We start from the raw sequence: 20,186 nt of genomic DNA on the forward strand, positions 1-20,186 counted from the left end.
CTTTCTAGCTGCAGCGAGCGGCAGCTACTCTTCATTGCGGTATGCGAGCTTCTCATTGTGGTGGCTTCTCTTGCTGCAGAGCATGGGCTTTAGGCACTTGGGCTTCAGTAGTTGCAGCACATGGGCTCAGTAGTTGTGGCTCACGGGCTTACTTGCTGCGTGGCATGGGGTATCTTCCTGGACCAGGGATCGAACCCATGTCCCCTGCATTGGCAGCCGGATTCTTAACCACTGCACCACCAGGGAAGTCCCTTTTGCTTTCTTCTTAATGCTAATATTCAGGCCATTTTCCCTCATGGACACCTCAGGCTTTGCTCAAAAAGGCTTCCGTGGTTCCCTCTGCTGGTGCTAGAGATCAGCATTGTTCCCTCACCAGAGACACAGGGAAGTTACAGACCTTGGGTTTTCCTTGTTGCTGCAGGCCAAGGATGAGGGATGTCCTCCCTGTCCCCATAGCAAGGTAGCAGCTGCCCTTCCGGGACCATTCCAGCAGCTCATTCCAGATCAGCCCCAGAGAGAGAGCCACTTCAGAAAGACCATTGTCTGCGCCACAGAGGAGGAGTCGTTATCAAGGGCTGCCGTTGAAACAGGGAATTTTGGAGCTGCTTTAATGTGCCCCGTACGAGTCAAGGCTGGTTACGGAGTGGCAGCAGCAATGGATATTGGAGAAAATTCCCTGGACCACAGGTGCCAGAAAGGGTCCCAGGCACCCCTGTTTCCTTCCCATCTCTAGAAGACTAAACATGGCCAGGGTGGTTCTCTTCCCAACCAGTTGCAGCTGGTAACCACCAGGCCCCCTGCCTTCTGCGGGCTGTGAATGGGTGGCCACCGTGGTTCCTAAAAAGGACAGCTGAGGCCAAGGTCTGTGGCCTGTTGAAATCAGTGACTATATTTTAGAACTGAAAAGAGGAACTTGCATGGAAGCTAGCATTGCTTTTGGAGAGACACATCAGTTGCATCAGTTTTGCAGTGCTGGCAGACAAAACGTTACAGCTCAGAGATCATCACCAGTCCCTTTTTAAGGAAACAAACAAGACAGTGACCTAATTCAGTCCCTTTGCATTTATTTTAAGGTGTATTATTCAAACATTACCAAAGAAAACTGGACAAGTTCCATTTCATAGTTTAGTGAACATGAAACATGTCTCTTAGCACACCTGGGGATGGTTACGGATGGGCGTGGCATGTATTATGTTTGCTACACGCTTAGCACTTTGCTGGTGCAAAATAAATGCCGGAAAAGGTCAGTTTTTCCTGAAAGAAGGGAATAGTTGTGTATGGATATATGTGTAGGTGTGTGTACTTTTAAAAAACACCTTCTGTTTGTGACCAGCACGCTGATCACCGTTAGAGACCGCTTGGAGTCTTTCTGGAGAGGCGCACAGCCTGTATGAAACATGGAGAGAGACTTAAACGCTGAAATGTGTAGTCCTCAGCAAGTGCAGTGTGAGATCAGAGAAGGGAGAGCTCTGTGTGGGTTGGAATGGAATTTAAAATATACCTTATTAACTTCAAAGGCAGGCCTGTGGAAATGCTAATACCTTTTAAAAAAGCAAAATGTTTGGCTGGTTTGGGTAGAAGTTATGAATGGTGCTGAGGAAGACGCCAGGCATGGCTGCATGGTTTTAGGGCTCCAGCCCACAGGCCCACATCCTCTGCTGCTGATGTGGGCCAGCCTGTCCAGAGATCCATCCCCAGGGGCTACAACAGCTCATTCTCTCCCCTAGGTGTCGGTGCACAGGGGTACGAAAGCTGACCGATTCTCCGGGGAGCAGGATGGTCCAAGGTGCTAGACCAGTCAATCAGCTAACAAGTCTTTGTTGAGCACCGATTGTGTGTGGTAGGAATAGCCGCTTTTATTCAGTGCATAGCTATGCAAGGCTCTGTGCTAATAAGCACTTGGCGAGCCATCTTTGTTTATTTCCCATAATAACTCAGTGGAGTAGTGAGTTAAGTGCTTCTCCTCGGTTCACAGATGAGGAAACAGGCTCCAGGGGAGCTAGCGGCTTGCCTAGGGTCATCACACTGCTACTGAGTGGCAGATCTAGCATTTGAACTAGGTTGCAAAGAGGATTGTGTTTCCTGGTGTGGGCTTGGTGCTGGGCACTAGGCAAGGCGAAGGACACCTGGTGTGTGGTTGCAGACCTCAGCAACCTGTGGATCTCAAACACGACAGGAACGATACGAAGAGGCAGCTCAAAAGCACCTGCTCCTCTCCCCAACACAGGGATCATATGGAAAAGGGAAAACTGCCAATACAGGTACAGGTGCTTACCTTCTGAATTTGTTCAAAGAGTTGAATGTGAACGTGGGTGTCACGGGCAATGGTTCCTGTTGATCTTGGAAACATAGTCTCTATCGTGGTATAATCACACATTCAGGTAGGCAGCTGAAGCAGTAAAACAGGCTGCTGTATTGTAAGGCTATACGGAGTAGTAGAGACTGGGGAAAATTGGAGAATCTATGCCCTGTCTAAAGAGAACAGCCACAACTCAGCATCAGTCGTCTGTTGTCATGTGGAAATGTAAGTTCATTATTGCCAGGTGTACTGTTTCTTCCCCTTGAAAGAAAATCCAGCAATCTGGATTTTTACAGTGTCTTCCAGTCTTTCAGCATTTGCTACTAACTTTTAAAAAGTTTAATGGATCAACGGTTGTATATAAGCCTCCAGTTTTTGAAACCTCCAGAAGAGCTGGAATAGAAGTGGGGATATAAAGGTTGGAAATTCCAAGACAGTAGTCCAGGAGTAGCAAGTGCATCTCACATCAGGTCCAGCTTGCACTAGTGTTTCTCAGACTTCAGTGTGCATGTGAATCACCTGGGGTCCTGTTCAGTATGTGCATCCTGGTCCAGAAGTTCTGGGCTGGGGGTCTGCTGGAAAAGATTCTAAGGCGGTTATCTAGACTTAGTGGGGAAAAGCACTGTGATAAATGCTGTCTACTGTGAGCAAAGAAAAGGGAAAATGGCCTGAAGTATTTGCCATCCCTGTAGTACAGCAAGGTGATAAGATAAATTGAGTGTTTATGGTCATTTCCAGGGTTCCCCTAAAAGGTCAGAATTTGAGAACCCAGCTAGGTCAGAGCTTTGGAATTTTACATCCTCCCTTATTTATGCACACTTCTCCATGTAAGAAGGGCTTGGATTCATCTCTCTGTCATCTGGGAAATTGGGGTAAGACTATCAAACTTTTCAACTTGAGTGGGATAAAAGGAGAGTTAACTGATTGGCTCTCCCTTCTTTCTGCTGTATTTTGAGGATAAAAAATATGTCTTGCACATGTTGGTGTTCTGTTCCTTCCACGTGGCTTTGGCATCCCTTCAGCATGGGGTCCATGGTGGGAGGAAAGGGTGGGTGCCGAGGAAATTGCTTTGAGCAGAAATCATGTTGTTTCCATTCACGTAGAGCTGTTCTTGGAGCCCTCTTCAGGTCCCCTGCCTGTGTTCAGTGCCCTTGAAATTGCATGCCAGGAAACAAGATGATCTTTCTAATTGGGCAAGTGGGAGGAGAGGGACTGGGGGAGCCAGGATGGGCTGGCAGTTGACACCTAAAAATAGATCTTTTTCGTCATGAATAAATGTTTTTGGGGGGCAGAATGCCTTGCACATTTCTAACCATTCTAGTCAGGTCAGCGGAGGAGACCAGCAGGGCCAGGATGCAGCTAGGTTGGTGGAATGCCAGCCAGAGTGGGGTTGCCATGACAGCGGGGCCCCTTGGAGAAAGCATCGGTGGCCTCCAGGGAGTGGGGACCAATCTCAGATCTGAAGCCAAAGTATACGTGCAGATAACGGAGGGCATGGGGGAGTGTGAGGGTGGGAGGGGAAAGGGCTTGGAGCAGTGCTGCTGCTGCTTTTTTTTTTTGAATAAGTGTATTTATTGATTGACTGATTGATCGATTGCTGTGTTGGGTCTTCTTTGTTGTAAGTGGGCTTTTGCCGAGACCAGCTCGGCGACTCGAGGTGAGTGACGGGTGCCGCAAGCTTGAAGAAGACACAGACACAGACTGAAGAGAAAAGTGGGGGGGGGGGGGGGGGGGGGGCTCAAGACCTTTCGGATCAAGAGCCCTGCTGACTCATCCCAGGTTGCTTTTATTGAGTTCGTGGGCTAACATTCTCAGGTTACACTCATAAACAATCAAAGGCCTCACATGACTGAGGCAATTATCTTTGTTTACTTCTTGGGTCCGAGTTGAGCAGGTGTGGATCTGAGCTGGGGGTGGAGAGCAAAACAGCCCTGGGGGCAGGAGACCTCTCTCAGATATTGGGGGTCTGTGCCCCACCCGTGTTGGCCCCTCTGCGACTGTGCCTGTCTTAGGTTGATCCTCCCTTGAGGAATCTTACCCGTCTCTGGCTAACCAGTCATCCTCCAGGGCCAAACACGGTGATATAAGGAAGGTTCTATGCACCACCCCTGTTGGCCCCTCTGCGGCTGTGCCTGTCTTAGGTTGTTCCTCCTCTGAGGAATCTTACCTGTCTTTGGCTAACCAGCCATCCCTCAGGACCAAACAGGGTGATATTAGTCTCCACGCCCCGCACCCTCAGCTCCTCCACCGCTCAAGCAGGACACCCTGAATCCCATCGCTCGGCCCACATACTTCAACATTTTTAAGGTTACAAAAAGGTTCCCGAGTGTCTTCCCACAGGCTTTCTCTAGTTGCAGTGAGCAGGGGCGACTCCTTGTTGCGGTGTGCAGGCTACTCAGTGTAGTAGCTTCTCATTGCAGAGCACGGGCTCTAGGCGCTCAGGCTTCAGTAGTTGTGGCACACGGGCTTAGTTGCTCTGCGGCATGTGGAATCTTCCCGGACTAGGGATCAAACCCATGTCCCCTGCATTGACAGGCGGATTCTTAACCGCTGCACCACCAGGGAAGTCCAGAGCAGTGCTTCTTAAACTTTACATGCCTGTGAATGTTAAGTGCAGTTTCTGATTCAGGAGGTCTGGCTGGGCTTCTACAGTTCCAACAAGCTCCCAGGGGATGGCAAGATGCTGGTCCAGGGAGTGCACTAGGTGCGGCAGAAGGTTCTAGTCCACCGTGATCTTCAGGACTCTGAGGAAGGGTGCAGGCACAGAGGCACTCCATTTTAATCATCTTGTATTTGGCCTAAGCTAAAAAAAAATGGCAAGTGTTTTGTTAGCGGTGTCTTGTCATACTGAGATGTTTTCCTCTCCTGGTGGTGGTGGTGGTGACACTTTAATAAAACAACAAAATTATGAGTGTTGTGTATTATAATTTTGCTGGTAAAAATGCATATGGTTGGGCAGACTCTAAATACTGTCGATGTAACAATTAATTCGGTAAAATGCAGCCTGTGTTAGTTGATGTATAACTGAGACTCTTCAAAAATAATGGAACAGATTTTATCAACATTTTAAGAGCAAAAGAATAGCTCAGACATTAGAGCTGGGAGGTGAAAGTCATTTTGATAATTTAAAAAGTTTGATGAGAATGTAGGTAGCTTGCCCTGTGCAGGGGGTAGAACTATTCCTTGAGAGGCCAGGGTCCTTTATCCAGTGTCTTGGAGAACAAGTATGACAGGCTGGTTGGTTGTGTTGGACAGTAGAGGCACCAGCTGTTAGCAGGGCCATGGCCAAGCTGCACCTGAACAAGGGCAAGCTTCCCCACGCCTCCTGGGCGTTGGTCCCACATACTCCTCTCTTCCCGGGATCCCATTTGCTCCCTGCGCCTGTTTTCAGGCTTTATGGCACGCGCTCCTCAGAAACCATCGTGAATCTGGCCGTGGAAGCCGTGATTGAGCAACCTTCATGGAAGCAAGCCCAGTGAGCTCCCTTTTCCTGGATCTTTTGATCGACTCCCCCTTCCCTCATGGGAGGATGCTTAAGTCCCTTCCGAGGGTATCAACAGTCAGTCTGATTATTAAAACTGAGACCGAAAGGCTCCAGCTTGTGCTTTTGATTGTATTCCAGAGATGGTTATCAGTTTGTGTCCAGAGCCTATTGTGGTGGGAAAATGGTGTGGTCAGGTCTGTGGAGGAGCCCACAGCCTGCCTGCTCCCGGGGATGGGGTCCTGGAGCAATGCCATCCGGTGGGCAGTGGTCACGATGTGTCTGTGGTTATCCACAGACACCCCCAACCAGGCTTGGCAGGAGCAAGGGCGAGGTCTCCCCACTTCCTGCACAAGGGCTCTGGGCCTGGATGGCCTCAGCAGAGCGGGTGGGACTGGGCGTCAGCAGGCGGAGCTGCAGGCTGACAGCAGGGAGCTTTGTGCGTGCATTTTCTCTCCTGAGCCCATCACGCTCCTGCAGCTCTGGGCAGCTCTGGTGGGGACCCTACGTCTTTGTGCTTCTCCATCCCTCCCCGCCTCCCACTGGCCGCTGTGGACGGCCGCCTCCCTGCTTTCAGGAACCTGAGAGTAGCAGGAGCAGGGACCGAGGTGTGAAGGGGGTCTCTGCACTGGAGGGGTCCGGAGGGGGCTTTCTGAGGATGGTGTTGATCTCTGTTCCCCCCACAGTGATTTGCTCAGGGTAAGGGCTGAATGGGAGGCCAGGCCCCGTGCACGTGGGTGCTGTGTCGCATTCCGATTCAGAACCATCTTCTCCTGAAGCCCATTCCTTTATGTCTGACCGTGTGGTCTGTCCCAGGATTCAGATGAAGCCTCATTTCCCTGTGTGGGATACAAAGAACTAAAATGTAATGGGGAGCAGTCCTGGGATACTAGAAAATGTGCTGGTCTTTTTTTTTTTTTTCCTTTCCCTTACACTCCTAAAAAGTTGATGGCTTTTCTTCTAACATTCCAGCACATTTGTTCAACTTGAAACAAAATGACATGAAAGCTTTTAAGTTTTTGCCATGGACTTACAGTACAGGGTGAAAAATACTATTCTAAGATTTGAAAAGCTTCAGTTGAGGCGGCTGTGTGATTTTGGCAGTGTTTCTCTACATGAGCTCCCTGGGCCTCGTCCCAGCCTCTACCTCCCCCTCCACGGGTTGGCAGGCCGGTGAGTTTTGCCGGAGTGGAGGGGGACGGTAGAGGCCTGCTTGGGCAGGGGAGGCCCTGGGGGCCCCCGTTGAGCCCCCAAGGGTCTGCAGCCGCTTCAGTAACACGAGAAGTAGGGTGCTGGAGTTCTGCATTTGTGTTCCTATTTTTCTTTGAATCCAAAGGGTGATCAGAAAAAGAGAACCCAGCGATCACAGCTTGTGAGTCAGCACCAGGGACGGGTGAGGCGTGGGGACAGGGACTCGGTGAGTCACGGGCGCTGCCGCTGTGAGTCCTCCACAACCCCCTTTCCAGCTGCCTCGTTTACGGAGGAGCCACGGAGGCCCTAGAGCAGCAAAGGACTCGCCCAGGGACACACAGCTGTCTGGGGACAGTGCTGGAAGAGGAGCAGGTTCCTGGACCCCCAGGCCAGTGCTCCAGCGTGGTTCCCAGGATCCAATGACTTGCCCATCCTCCCGGCGGCCCCGAGCACACTGCTGGGTCCAGGCCTGGGCTGCTGCCGTCGCCCGTTGCCCCAGCCTCTGGCCCCCAGAGATCCCCCTCTGCATTCCCTCCAGGAGGGACCACTGGGGAATATGATGCCAGGACTCTGGTTCCCAGAGCGCCCCCACTAGGAGCTTCTGGGGCTTGGCGACCAGCGTCCTTGTCATCCTGTCCCTCCTCTCCCTCCACCAGCTTGTAGCATTTCTTGTTCTAAGAGCCTCTCCAGCATTTTTTTTTTTTTTTCTCTCCCTTTCTTAGAGCAGTGGCTTAAAATCTGAGGCAGTGACTGTAGGTTTGGGAAGGAATGGTGGACCTTGGGCTTAAAAAATTTAATAAAACAGCCTTAGTTCTGGGAATGAAAGAAACAATTTAAGGCGTTGATACATGCTTGGCAGAGTTCTTTTCCTCTTTTCAGAGCTGATCCTGCAGATTAGGGTTTTGGCACATGGCTTATTACTTAACAGCCCCTACAAGCAGGCAGAAATGTAAATGCCTCTCGCTTTTCTTTTCTTTTGCTGAAAAGGGGGCTCTGACCTTGGAATACGAGCCTTTAGTTTGAGCACTGACATCTTTCCAGCCGGAGAGGGCTTTTTCCCCTCATTTCCTTTGTTCAAGGAGATTGAAAAATTATGCTTTTACTTACCTTTCCCAGGGTGTCCAGCACCTCCCAGCCCCGACTCTCACGGTGTTAACGGTACATTTACCAACTAGCGCTTGTATTGTCCATTCTGATTTATTCTCATATATATCTGTCACATGTCTTCTAAGGAATGTCATGGGGCAACACTTTGTTCATATGGTTTGAGTTACTGTTGTACCTAATGGAACAAAGCTTCATTTGTTTAAAAATATTCAATAGTTATGGTTTAATGGTGAGTGATCCCCGGTATGTCTTCATATAGGAGTCTGACTCTTTTGTGGGGGAAGCAGTACCAGGAGTGTGGAAGATAGATGTCTTCTCAAATCTTGGTTTTTGAAAAGATGAACTACGCTGAGTTAGACCTAAGTTAATTTCTCGTGCAGTTGAACGGTGAATTTCTAACATCGGAGGAAGCGCAAAATTCCAATCTACTGGACCCTGTTGGTAAGGGTATAAGTGGACTCAGAGAAGGAGAGAGCAGCAGATGAGCTTCTGAAGTCAGTCGCGTGCTGCCTGTTCTGCGCAGCACCAGGTCTACACCGAAACAGGGCTCATTTGGCACCCTTGGCCTGACTCAGCGTGTCTGCCTGTCCACACGCAGCAGACATGAGTGCTGTCGGCCTGCTCACTGCCGGGGGTAGTGCTGCTAATCCATGTCTCCCCCTGACCGTTGCCTCTGGAATTACTTGGAAAGCAATGAAATGGACTTCATCACAGTCAACTGACATTAGAATCCTTTGGATGGAAACATCGGTGTTTGGGGTTAATAAGATGGAAAGAGAGATATCTGAGTTGGTGGTGGGACCTCCCAGAACAACCCCATCTAAATGGTCTTCTCAGTGTGTTTAGTGCTTTTTTGTTTGTTTGTGTGTTTGTTTTTTAAGTATTCCTAGTGCAGTTGACCCTTGAGCAACATGGGTTTGAACTGCGTGGGTCCGCTTATACACGGATATTTGTCAGCAGTAAATACTACAGTACTGCAGCGTCCGTGGTAGGTTGAGTCCGCAGATGTGGAGGAACCATGCATGCAAAGGGCTGACTATAAGTTGCACGCAGATTAACCCCTGTGTTTCTCCAGGGTCAACTGTTTATTAGTTCAGAACCGCATTTGTCAGTTAACTGAGACACACGTATAGTGTGTTAAACTAAGAGTTTTGTTGTTTTTAGGTGATAAAGCATCCTGAGGTGGGCCAGTGTTAGCTTCCTGCTGTTGTCAGGGGCCCCGGCTCCTCCTGTCCTGCTCCACTGTCACTAGCACAGGACTGTTCATTCCTTAAGTCCCCATCAGAGCCTTTATGGTCACATTCCTCAGCAGGAGAGGAGCCAAAGTTGAGTCAGGTCCTTTGGTTTTTTTTGGGGGGGGGGGGGTGGGTTCTGTTTTTCAGCTTTATTGAAGTATAGTTAATAAAGTTGTAATAATATATTTAAGGTTACAATGTGATGATTTCATATACATTTTACATTGTGAAAGGATTCTCACCATTGAGTTAACACATTTATCACCTCACAAAGTTTTTGTTTTGTTTTAGGGTTTTTTGTTTGGTTGTTGTTTTGTTTTTTGGTTTGTTTGGTTGTTTTTTGTTTGTGTGTGGTTTTTTTTAGAAGTTTCGTTTATTTATTTTTAGTAATTTATTTATTTATTGGGTGTGTTGAGTCTCTGTTGCTGCACGGGCTTTCTCTAGTTGCGGAGAGCGGCGGTTACTCTTCGTGGCAGTGCGAGGGCTTCTCATTGCGGTGGCTTCCCTTGTTGTGGAGCCCGGGCTCTAGGCGTATGGGCTTCAGTAGTTGTGGCACACGGGCTCAATAGTTGTGGCTCGCAGGCTCTAGAGCTCAGGCTCAGTAGTTGTGGCACACGGGCTTCGTTGCTCTGCGACATGTGGGATCTTCCCAGCCCAGGGATCGAACCTGTGTCCCCTGCATTGGCAGGGAAGTCCAGTTTGGTTGTTTTTTAAAAAAAATTTTTTTGGGTTGTTTTTGTTCGGTTGTTTTTTAAAAAATTTTTTGATGAAAGAGTCGGGTCCTTTTTAATAGCTTTTCCAGAAACCCGTCCCCATTTCGTCTACTTAAATCTCATTGGCCACTCTGTCTGCAAAGGAGGCTGGGAAATGTGGATTGTTTTTAGCTGGGCCCGCTGCCACCTCCCCACCCCCCACCCCCCATGTGATAGGGTTTCTTTCAGGCCAGGAATGAGGTGAGGCAAGTAAAGCATTGTCCTCTGGTGTAGAATGTAGGGGAGCACGAAAAAACTCAGTAATGAAGATGAATGCTGTTGTAACGCAGTGCTGCAGAGCTGTAGTAGGTCTGGAGGTAAAGACAAAAATGGGCAATGCTGACCCAGTCTTTTTTTTTTTTTTAAATAATTTTTTATGTAGATATCATTTCTTTTTTTAATTAATTAATTATTTTATTGTCTGTGTTGGGTCTTTTTTTGCTGTGCGCGGACTTTCTTTTTAGTTGCAGTGAGTGGGGGCTACTCTTCCTTGCCGTGCGCGGGCTCCTTGTTGCCGTGGCTTCTTTTGTTGCGGAGCTCGGGCTCTAGGCGTGTGGGCTTCAGTAGTTGCAGCACGTGGGCTCAATAGTTGTGGCTCACAGGCTCTAAAGCACAGGCTCAATAGTTGTGGCGCACGGCCTTAGTTGCTCCGCGACATGTGGGATCTTCCTGGAGCAGGGATCGAACCCGTGTCCCCTGCATTGGCAGGCAGATTCTCAACCACTGCGCCACCTAAGAAGCCCCTGACCCAGTCTTTATTTAAAAGTTTGATATTTTTTATATTGGATTTTTAAGTGATTTAAAATTTTTATGTTATTGGTTATTAAAATGTTTATTTTGATTAATCAATTTTGGGCACCCCCTTAAATTTTGTGCTCAGGGCAAGTGCTTTCCTCTCCTTATCCTAGTTCCAGCAATAGGTTTTCTTAGTGAAGAAGAAGAGAGTGGGTACTGGGTAGGAATCCCATAGTTCTCCAGAGTCTCTGCCAAGGAGAGATCCCATTGCTTACCAAATCCTTACCCACTGCTCATTGTGAATGCATGAACTTGTGGTTGGGGGGCACTGTTGGCAGGGGGGGTGATATTCCTACAACCAGATTGCTGCTCAGAAGCAACCCCAGTCTTTAGGGAGTAAACTTGCAGTAGCATCTTTATACCCACAGGTAGAATTCTCAGACGGGTGGGTGCAGGTGCTGTTGGTGGCCAAGGATGAGTGTGTGTGGTCAGTCTTGTGGCCACTTTGGGGTCCATGTGGCAAAAGTCAGCAACCATGGAGCATGGAACTTCTGGGAGGAACCACTGACAGCACAGCTTGTCAGTTGCTGTAGAACTTAGGGGAAATGATCTCACTAAAGGATGGGCCCTCACTGGGAGAGAAATTAATGAAGACATCACCTTCAGAGCAGAACGCTTCAGTTCCCCACTCCATGTGTGGACACACCTCTCAGAATGAATGTTTCTGGTTCAGCTTGGTTTCGTGTGGACCTTGGTGGTTATGGCCTCCTACAAGGAGCATTGGAGAAGCAGTAGACTGAGGCCACATGTATATGTGAAGCCAAAAATAGTTAATTTGCTGTTTTTAAATCCTGACAGTGTACAGTTGACCCTTGAATAGCACAGGTTTGCACTGTGCCAGTCTACTTATACAAGGATAGCTTCCCAGTAGTAAATGCTGCAGTGCTATGCAATCGGCAGTTGGTTGAATCTACGATGTGGAACCCTGGATACAGAGGAACCATGGATACGGAAGTTCAGCTATAAGTTATAGTTGGATTTTGCGACGATGTAGAGGAAAATCCCGTGTTGTTCAAGTGTAAATTGTAATTTGATTATTAAATAGTTTAGAATTTTTATAATACTTTTAAACAATCATCTGGCATTTCAGAGAAGCTCATTTTTAATTTCACGATAAAATCATTTGTAGTTTTAGAAAAGTTCTGCTGATGCCGTTGAGTTATGAATTGGAGTGCCCTTGAATAATTATACTAAAAATAAAGTGCCTAGTAGATCTTATGGCTTAACTTGGTATCATCAGAAAGAGTAACATGATAATTTCCCTTTTTGGTCATGCTTCTGGTGCACAAAGTGGCATGCAAACAATCTACTGTGCTGGGGTTGGCAGGAGTTTCTTTCTTTCCCCCTTTCTTCTAGTTTCCAGAAATTTAAAATCTTCAGGTAGATTTAAAAAATTGTTTTTACAAATTGTTAGAGTCAGTACCTAAAACAAAAAGACAAGTGCTTTTGGAAGTGCTGCTGCATTCACAAGGCCGATTTTTACAAGGATGTTAAAAAAACATTTTGTGGCTATGATTCATACCCCGATGCTTTTCTAAATTCTTGCATTGCAGAAATTCATGATTCAGTCTGTCAGATGATTTCCCTACTTGAGACTCTATAGTGTTGCGAAAATTCAGTGATTTGTTTCATAAATCCTTTCATCTGTCTCCTTGTATAATGTTTTCTGTTTTTAAAGCTGTATTTTATCACCTAGCGCCACACCAGCCTTGCTGCACTGCCTGGCTCCATCCTACACTAAGCCCTGTTGCCTGCAGACTACAAAACACTTTTCAGAGGCACTCTGTGGCTTCATGCTTCAGGGAAAGTACTGTACTTTGTCATTTCTTTTCAGCCTCTAATAGGAATGCTGTGAGAGTGAAGTGAGGTCATCAGTAAAAGTCCTTTTCAATTCTTAGGAGGACACCTGTTGTAGGATTCCAGGTGTTGGCACAGGTGAACTTTTAGTTTTGAGGTATGAAGGGGATTGTCTTTGACAGGACTCTGCCAATTAACATTTGGCTGCTTGTGTCCAGTTGAAGAATGAATTCCTGAAACACAATTTTTCAAAACTCGTTAGCATCAGACAGGTTAAAATAGAAATATCTTGGTTGTCAGTATTTATTATTAGCTCTTGCAAATGTGGACAGTGTATCTTGGATGTTGGAGGGAATGCTGTGTATTGATTGATTCAGTTAAGTGGTCCATGACTCAGGCTCCCCATCCGTGAACCAAGATCCTAGCACCCAACTAAAAGCTGTGAGGGAGGAAGCTGAGCTGCAGTGCATGCATGGTGCATTGTTAGCCCAGTGCCTGCCGCTTTGTAAAGCCTATAAATGGCACCGTGGCTGTGAGCTATGCTGCCTGAACACCTTCCACACCAAGTGCACGAACATGGCGGTGAGTTGAGAAGAATACAGTAAAGGACAGTGAGAGCATAAAGTGGGGAGCATGCAAACAGGGTTGAGTTAGGACCATGATAGCTATTTTGTATGGCATCTTTTAACTCAGAAGCCTACAGCAGATACAGTTCTGTGGCTGAATGACCACATGAAAGCATTGGCTTAAACATGTCAGAATTTTCTGTTTCTGGGAGCACAGTTACCCTACAGAGAGATCCAATCATAGACAGATGGTGATGCTGCAGAGATTGATTATAATCAGTGAAAGGTCCTGGCAGCTGTCAGGTTTGGAAAATAAAGAAAGAGGGTTATCAGAACTGAGAAACAAGAGAAATGGAGAGTAGAGATTGATGAATATTGGGTGTTGCAGGTCCCAGCCATGCTCACTCTCTTCAAGACTGGAGACCGGAAATGTTGGTGACATCTCATATTCTCATCCAGGCAGTTCAGTAAACACCATGGATCTGAATAAATAAAGCTGAGGGGTAGGTGGAGGAGTATAACTGATTCTGCCAGTTGAATGACATTGGTCAGCTTCTCTTTTGATGAGACTAAAAACTGTTGTAATAATGAAATTCAAAAATTTCGCCATCTTTTTTTCCTTCCTTTCCACCCGAATGAAGTAAAATCTAAAATACTTCATTCCCTGGCTCCTCTAGAAGTACAGTGAAACTGCCATCTTTACCAATTTGTAGGCAGGGGACTTTGTGTATCTAATTTGCAAACACAAAAAGGGTCAGGTAAAATCAAGAGATGGGAAGCTGATCCAAATTTTGATCCTTTTGAATTAAAAATTGTCCCCAGCACTGGGGGTGGACCATGCCTCCTAGGAGGCAGTCAGAAAGTCACAGTGCCATTTGTCAGCCTTCCTGAGCTCTGAGCTCTCTGGGACTTCTCATTTCAACTTTTGAAAAATCTCCTTAGTGTTAAGAGCTTCCCCGAAATTGGATCTTCAGTCTTGCATCCAGATTTCCAGACAGAACTGAGTTACAAACATAGGAACTGACTCCATTTGTTTTTCTGTCTCCAAAGTGTTTGGCCCCATGTTTGTCCTCCTCCCGGGCCCTGGCGGGAGAGGAACACTTACTCACTGACAGGAACAAGCTCTGGAAATGGTGACTTGACCAAACGTTGGCTGGGGGAAGCCCAGTTCTCCCTCAAGCAGGACTAAATGTTTCCCAAATTAATTCTGACAAAGTGAGTTTAGGTTCAACTTTCTGGAATTTCTCAAAAATGATTTAGGGTAGTTTAAGTCAGCTCTTTATTTGTTGCCTGTTTTTCCAGTGTCTAACCCCTACTACCTGTTGGGTGCTTCATTTATGCCAAATGCTTTACTTTCTAAGTTGTGCTGTGGGAGTTTTTATCATGTAAAAATTTCCCTGGAATGTAAATGCCCTGTGGCGTCTTTGATCTGATGTTAGGGTCAAGTGCAGGCCGCTGTGTGGCCTTCCTTCAGGAAAGAATGGAGGCTTGTCTTGTTTTGCTCGTTTTTGGTTCTCAGCAGGCATTCAACCAACAACAACATAATAGCGTATTGGGGTAAAAAGTCACTCGCCTCCACGGGGTTTTTGGGTGGACAAGACTCGGGCTTAGAAGATTATAGATGTGTGGGCGCACGGTCACATGTTAATGTGTGCAGCCTTGAACGCCTGGGCACAAGCCTACTACTATTCTGGGTTTTTATTTTACTTTAATGAGCAGAGAAAAATATGGTGCATTTAAATGACAATACTAGACAACTGCGTGTCCTCAAGTTATAAGTCATGGGTCAGGAAAAGACAGTGAAGAGGGTGTTTCACTAAATATCTCCAGGCTTTATCTCACAAAGACTTGGTTGTATTTTGGAATGGTTAATTAGGAGATAGATCCAATTTAGTGTTGCATTCTCTGTGAGTCAAATGACTGTTTGAAACAGCTTATTTCAGGCTTCAGCTACCGGGTAAAGTCACCGACTGTTTCCAAACCCAAGACGGTTTGAATGCTGATTGACTCACAGTGTTTGCGTTTTGATTGTTCCATCCAGACCCAGCCTGCGTGGGAAGCAAGACGACACGGGCCGGGCAGGAGAGGCAGCACTCTGTTCCCTGGCTCTGGAGAGGAGGTGCAGGTGGGCCTGGGGCTGGGGCTGAGGGGGGTGCTGCGGCCCGTGTGGCGCGGTGGCCCACCAAGTGGTGTGAAATCCTGCCTGTCCCACAGGGGGCGCAGGAGCAGCTGGGAGGGGAGGTCCCCTCAAAGGCGGTGGACTTGGGGCAGCCCTGGGGGTTCTGCCACCCTCCTCGGCAGTCTTGGCTGTGTGTCTGGGCACGAGCTGTAAGACAGCTCCTGGCCACAGAGGGAGTCTCCAGTGCTCGCCTCTCCCCACTTCTTTGGTGTTTGTGCGCATTACTTTTCCTCTTAGGACGGTCCTTTTCCCCTGCTAGTGACCAGCCGTCACTGTTTAGATGCTCAGCAGCTCTTACCATGGGACCCTAACCCCAGGTTCAGCATGTTTGATTCGTGGCCCAAGTCGTTTTTTTTTTTTTTTTTTTTTTTTTTTGGGCACACGGGCTTAGTTGCTCCGCGGCATGTGGGATCTTCCTGGAGCTGGGATCGAACCCATGATCTCTGCATTGGCAGGCGGATTCTTAACCACTGCGCCACCTAGGAAGCCCCCAAAGTCGTTTTTTAAAGGTGTGAATTTTTACCTTTTTCTCTTTGTGCCAGGCTGTTTCTCTTTGGTCGGTAGCTAGTTTGTTCATGTCTTTTCTTTTCCCCTTATGCCTACCGTCCTTTTGTCCCCACAGGGATTAAAGCAACTTGGTTTCCATCAAGGTTAGTATCATAGTGGCTGTGTTTCTAACATTCTAGCCATAAGTGCCCTTGTACAGACGGTTTAGACAAGTGAGCTATGTGGGCAGTTTGTTCTTACCTGATGGTCAGAGAAATGACCTGCTTACTTCTGTCTTCCAAGGTCATGGCACTATAACTCTCTTTTTTAGCAATATCATTGCTGCCTTTTACTAAAAGCTTACTGTGTGTCAGGCTCTGTGCGAAGTATTTGACATTTAATCTTCCTGTCAATCTTACAAAGTAGGTAATATTATCCCCATTTTGCAGCTGGGGAAATTGAGGCACAGGGAAGTTAGTCACTTGCCCAGCTTTACTGTGCTAGTATATGCCATTTGCCAGGATTTGAACCTCATCTCGGTCTAGATCCTGTGCCTTAATCACAAGTGGGTACCTTCTAGGGCAGAATTGTCTTTCAGGGGCATATGGCAGTATCTAAAGACATTTTATATTGTTCCAGCTAGGAGAATGCTACTGGCATATAGTGGGAACAGGCTAGGGAGGCTGCTAAACATCTTCCAACTTACGGGACAGAGTTATCCAGCTCCCAATGTCAGAAGTGCTGAGGTTGAGAAACCCTGTTATTAGAGCAGACCATTTGTGTTTAACAGTTAAGGGGTGCCATCCGGGTGATGTTCTGAAACTTTAGTTATTTCAAGAAATATTCCTGGTTTGCATAGTTTTAAAAAATATTTTTAAGTTGCTCAATAGGAGAAAATACGTATAACTATTTACCAGGAGAAAACATTTCATGAAATTCCTAACTTTTCAGATGCAAAGATGTCTGACAGTTCTTACACGTCCATTGTGATTTGGTTATTGGAACAGAGCATGCTATTTGGATAATTACATCCATCAGTTTTTCTTTGGTTCCCCCTTAGAGGCTTCATATGCATAAATTCTCTGCTAGATGTCATCAGGAAGTTTTTAAATTGTGAGATGTGGTATCCTGGCCTCATCTGGGTCTCCAGTGGGCGAGGCCCCTGTGGCTCCACGGGCCATGTGCACAAAGCCCCGTGTTCCTGCTGGGGCGGGCGCAGGGAACAGGGTCTGCGGGGCCAAGGCTGCCTGCAGGTTCCGTGTGGAGCGGTTCTCCCAGCCTTAATCACAACCTTCTGTTTCTGTATTCCAGTCATGTGCTCAGCCCCTCCGCTCAGCAGGCAAAGCTGAGCGTTCCCAGTTGGAGAAGGTTAAGGTCTTCCCGTTTGTCTGATAGTCCTGGCAGCAAAAACGCCCACATCTGTGCATTGTCCGGCCCATTTCCTTCCCGCAGCCCCCTCCTCACGCCCCCGGCAGCCTCGGAGTGCTGTATTGTTCACATTCTTCCTCATCTTGACCTTGTGCTCACTGCCTGTTTGTTGTAATGACTCTTCAGGTAAGGTACTCCTTGGGACTTTTTTTATTCTTTTAATTAAATGTTCGGGGGCCTGGGAAATTGAGGATCTAGTTAAAATGCAGTGCAGAGCACTTTGAAGTGTATCTCAGACCACAGGGAAACTGACCAGCTCCCGCTCAGCCATCTCCTTACCTCTTTTTAGGAGTCTGTGTTTCCTGGGTTGTGAACCACCCTGTGGACACTGGTCTCTGCGCCAGTCTCCCTCGGCCTTGCCCTCCAGGACAGGTGGTCCCCTTGATTTTCCCCCGTGACCTGCTCCTCCATCCCTTTGGCAGTTTTCTTCTGTCCCCAGGTACTTCCTGGTCCTCCTGTCTTCCTCTTTTCTTTTTCTTTTTTTTTAATTTGGGTGCATTGGGTCTTCGTTGCTCTGCACGGTCTTTCTCTGTAGTTGATGCAAGCGGGGGCTACTCTTCGTTGCGGTGCACGGGCTTCTCTTTGCAGTGGCTTCTCTTGTTGCAGAGCATGGGCTCTAGGCGCATGGGCTTCAGTGGTTGCAGCACGAGGGCTCAGAAGTTGTGGCTCATGGAGTTAGTTGCTCCGAGGCATGTGGGGTCTTCCCAGAGTAGGGCTGGAACCTGTGTCCCCTGCATTGGCAGGCGGACTCTCAGCCACTGCGCCACCTAGGAAGTCCTGTCAGGTAGATTCTTAACCACTGCGCCACCAGGGAAGTCCCCTCCTGTCTTCTTACTTCACAGCGTCACCCAGAAGATCTCATCCATACCCCTGGCATCCCTTACTCCAGGAGCCCCCAGAACCCCAGTGCCTGGTGCACGGGCCGCACGGACCTCAAGTTCTCCTCCACCCAGACGAGACCCATGATCTCTCCCAGCGTGTCCCTCCTCCCATACTCCAGGGGATGGAAACATTCAAGTACTTGTACGGAAATCTGCGAGTCGTCCTAAACGCTTCTTCCCAGTAACCTCCAGGGCCAGTTATTCTCCGAGTCTTCCTGTCCCCCCTAAACATGTCTGGAACCTGCCCCCTCCACTGCAGTAGTTCTGGCCCTTACTCTTCCTCGCTTGGACCTCTGCCAGGGCTTCCTCACCGGCCTTCCTGGTGGCACGTGTGCCCCCTTCCACGCCGCTGGCAGCGGTCCACCGGGTCAAGGGGGCGGCTGCCCCCCCCCCGGGCAGACCTGGTGATGCCCAGCTCCCACGGGGCCTGCGCAGCTCTCCCTGCGCGTGTGCCTGGGCCGCGCACACACACACACTCAGCGCAGGTTTATTCCTCGCTTTACTGACGGCAGCCTCGGAGGTGTCCACAGAAGTAACCGACAGTCTGTAATAGGAGTGGCAACGAGTTTTATTTGAGCCACACCGAGGATGGTAGCTCCACCGTCTCTGCGGCAGCTCTGAGGACTGCTCTGGAGGAGCATGCTTTTCAGAACAGAGAGCACCAAACAAGTCGGAGATGTATTTCTTCAAGGTTTAAAAAGGAAAAAGAAAAAGAAAAGAACAGATCAGTATGTACACAGTGAGTCTGTATGGCCTTGGCACCTGGGAAGGGAGTCTTATCATGAAAGGAGAACCAGCATGGGCGTCCCAGGAAGAGAGGCATTTAATCTTTATTTTTAACATGGACGTTCTGTACTTCTGGTCAGTGGGCCCTTTTCTTTAATAATGAAAGCAGATGTACCATGTATGTTTGATAGACCACCAACAGGCTGTTTTAGTTAGCATAAAATTTAAGTTAAATCATATATAAGCCAGAATGACTTCCCCATACCTCAATATGTGAACATTTCTTCCATCACAGGTATCCTAGAGATGAGTTTTCTAAAATGCAAGTCAGATTTTGTCACTTTTATGCTGAAAATATTATAGGGCCCCCTCATCATAATGTACAAAAGAGAGTTCAAAAATCCTAAACATGACCTCTCCAGCCCCTCCCAGGATGGTTCCTGCTCTCTCCTCCTGCCCGCGCCCCCCGGCTTTGAGGAGCGACCTTGATCCTGGCAGGCTGTGTGCTCAGCACTTGTCCATGGTGGCCTTCTCTGCCTCCAGGCAGAACAGGTCAGTGGGCCCTTTTCTTTAATAATTAAAGCAGATGTACCATGTATGTTTGATAGACTGCATCCATAGCACCTACTGCTCTGTGCTGGGCCCACCTGCTGACTTCCCTGTTGCCCAGCTGGCCTGTGACCTCTCTTGAGGATGGGGAGTCGTCATGTTGGTGTGTTCACAGCACTGCTTCCAAACCAGGCACATGATCAGACAGGCACATGAACAGACTTCAGAAGTCACTGTATGTGAATGTGATCTTTCACTCTCAGAAATGAGCTCATATGGTTTCTGAGAGATGACCACTACCAGCCAGCCTGTTTCAACTTTGCTTTCTTTCTGATGAGGAAGTTAGGGTACCCGTAGACACTGTGTCTTACATAAGATGCAAAGCTTGTAGCTGTCTTAACCCCATCCATTGGAGCCCCCTTCCTTCCTCTCCCGAAAAGGTCCCACGTGGTCAGGAACAGAGAGATAATTTAGTGGGAAGAGACAGCTTGAAGAAAGGGTTGCAAATTCCTTTTGGGGATCACACTTTATACTCACAGACTCTTCCTCTAGTGTGGTCATGTATTATTTTTTCCTGAGCCAAGTTAATACATGTTTACTCTATCCAATACAAACTACTTCTTTGAATGATAAAGAGTTCCACTAGCAGCGTTTTTTAAGGATCAGAAGATATCACTCTCTGGGACAGAGACGGAAGAGGGCCAAGCACACGAG

The 20,186-nt window shown here is 47.8% G+C and overlaps 1 protein-coding gene across 9 annotated transcripts in view; it reads left to right on the forward strand.

The window, feature by feature from the left end:
- LHFPL2 (LHFPL tetraspan subfamily member 2) overlaps positions 1-20,186 on the forward strand; it is a 159,141-nt gene that overhangs the window by 100,557 nt on the left and 38,398 nt on the right. For 3 of the 9 annotated variants that reach the window (XM_057740502.1, XM_057740518.1, XM_057740541.1), the window contains 2 exons: positions 15,265-15,348; positions 16,025-16,052. The exons of 2 other annotated variants lie outside the window; for them this stretch is intronic. The gene's annotated coding sequence lies outside the window, so the exon portion shown is untranslated. Of the gene's footprint in view, positions 1-15,264; positions 15,349-16,024; positions 16,053-18,716; positions 18,937-19,393; positions 19,476-20,186 lie in introns of those variants that run through there. 4 more of the 9 variants (XM_057740511.1, XM_057740558.1, XM_057740549.1 and 1 more) reach the window with 4 other exon arrangements.

The sequence above is a fragment of the Hippopotamus amphibius genome, chromosome 1 (genome assembly GCF_030028045.1).
Source record: "Hippopotamus amphibius kiboko isolate mHipAmp2 chromosome 1, mHipAmp2.hap2, whole genome shotgun sequence".
Taxonomy (NCBI): Eukaryota; Metazoa; Chordata; class Mammalia; order Artiodactyla; family Hippopotamidae; genus Hippopotamus; species Hippopotamus amphibius.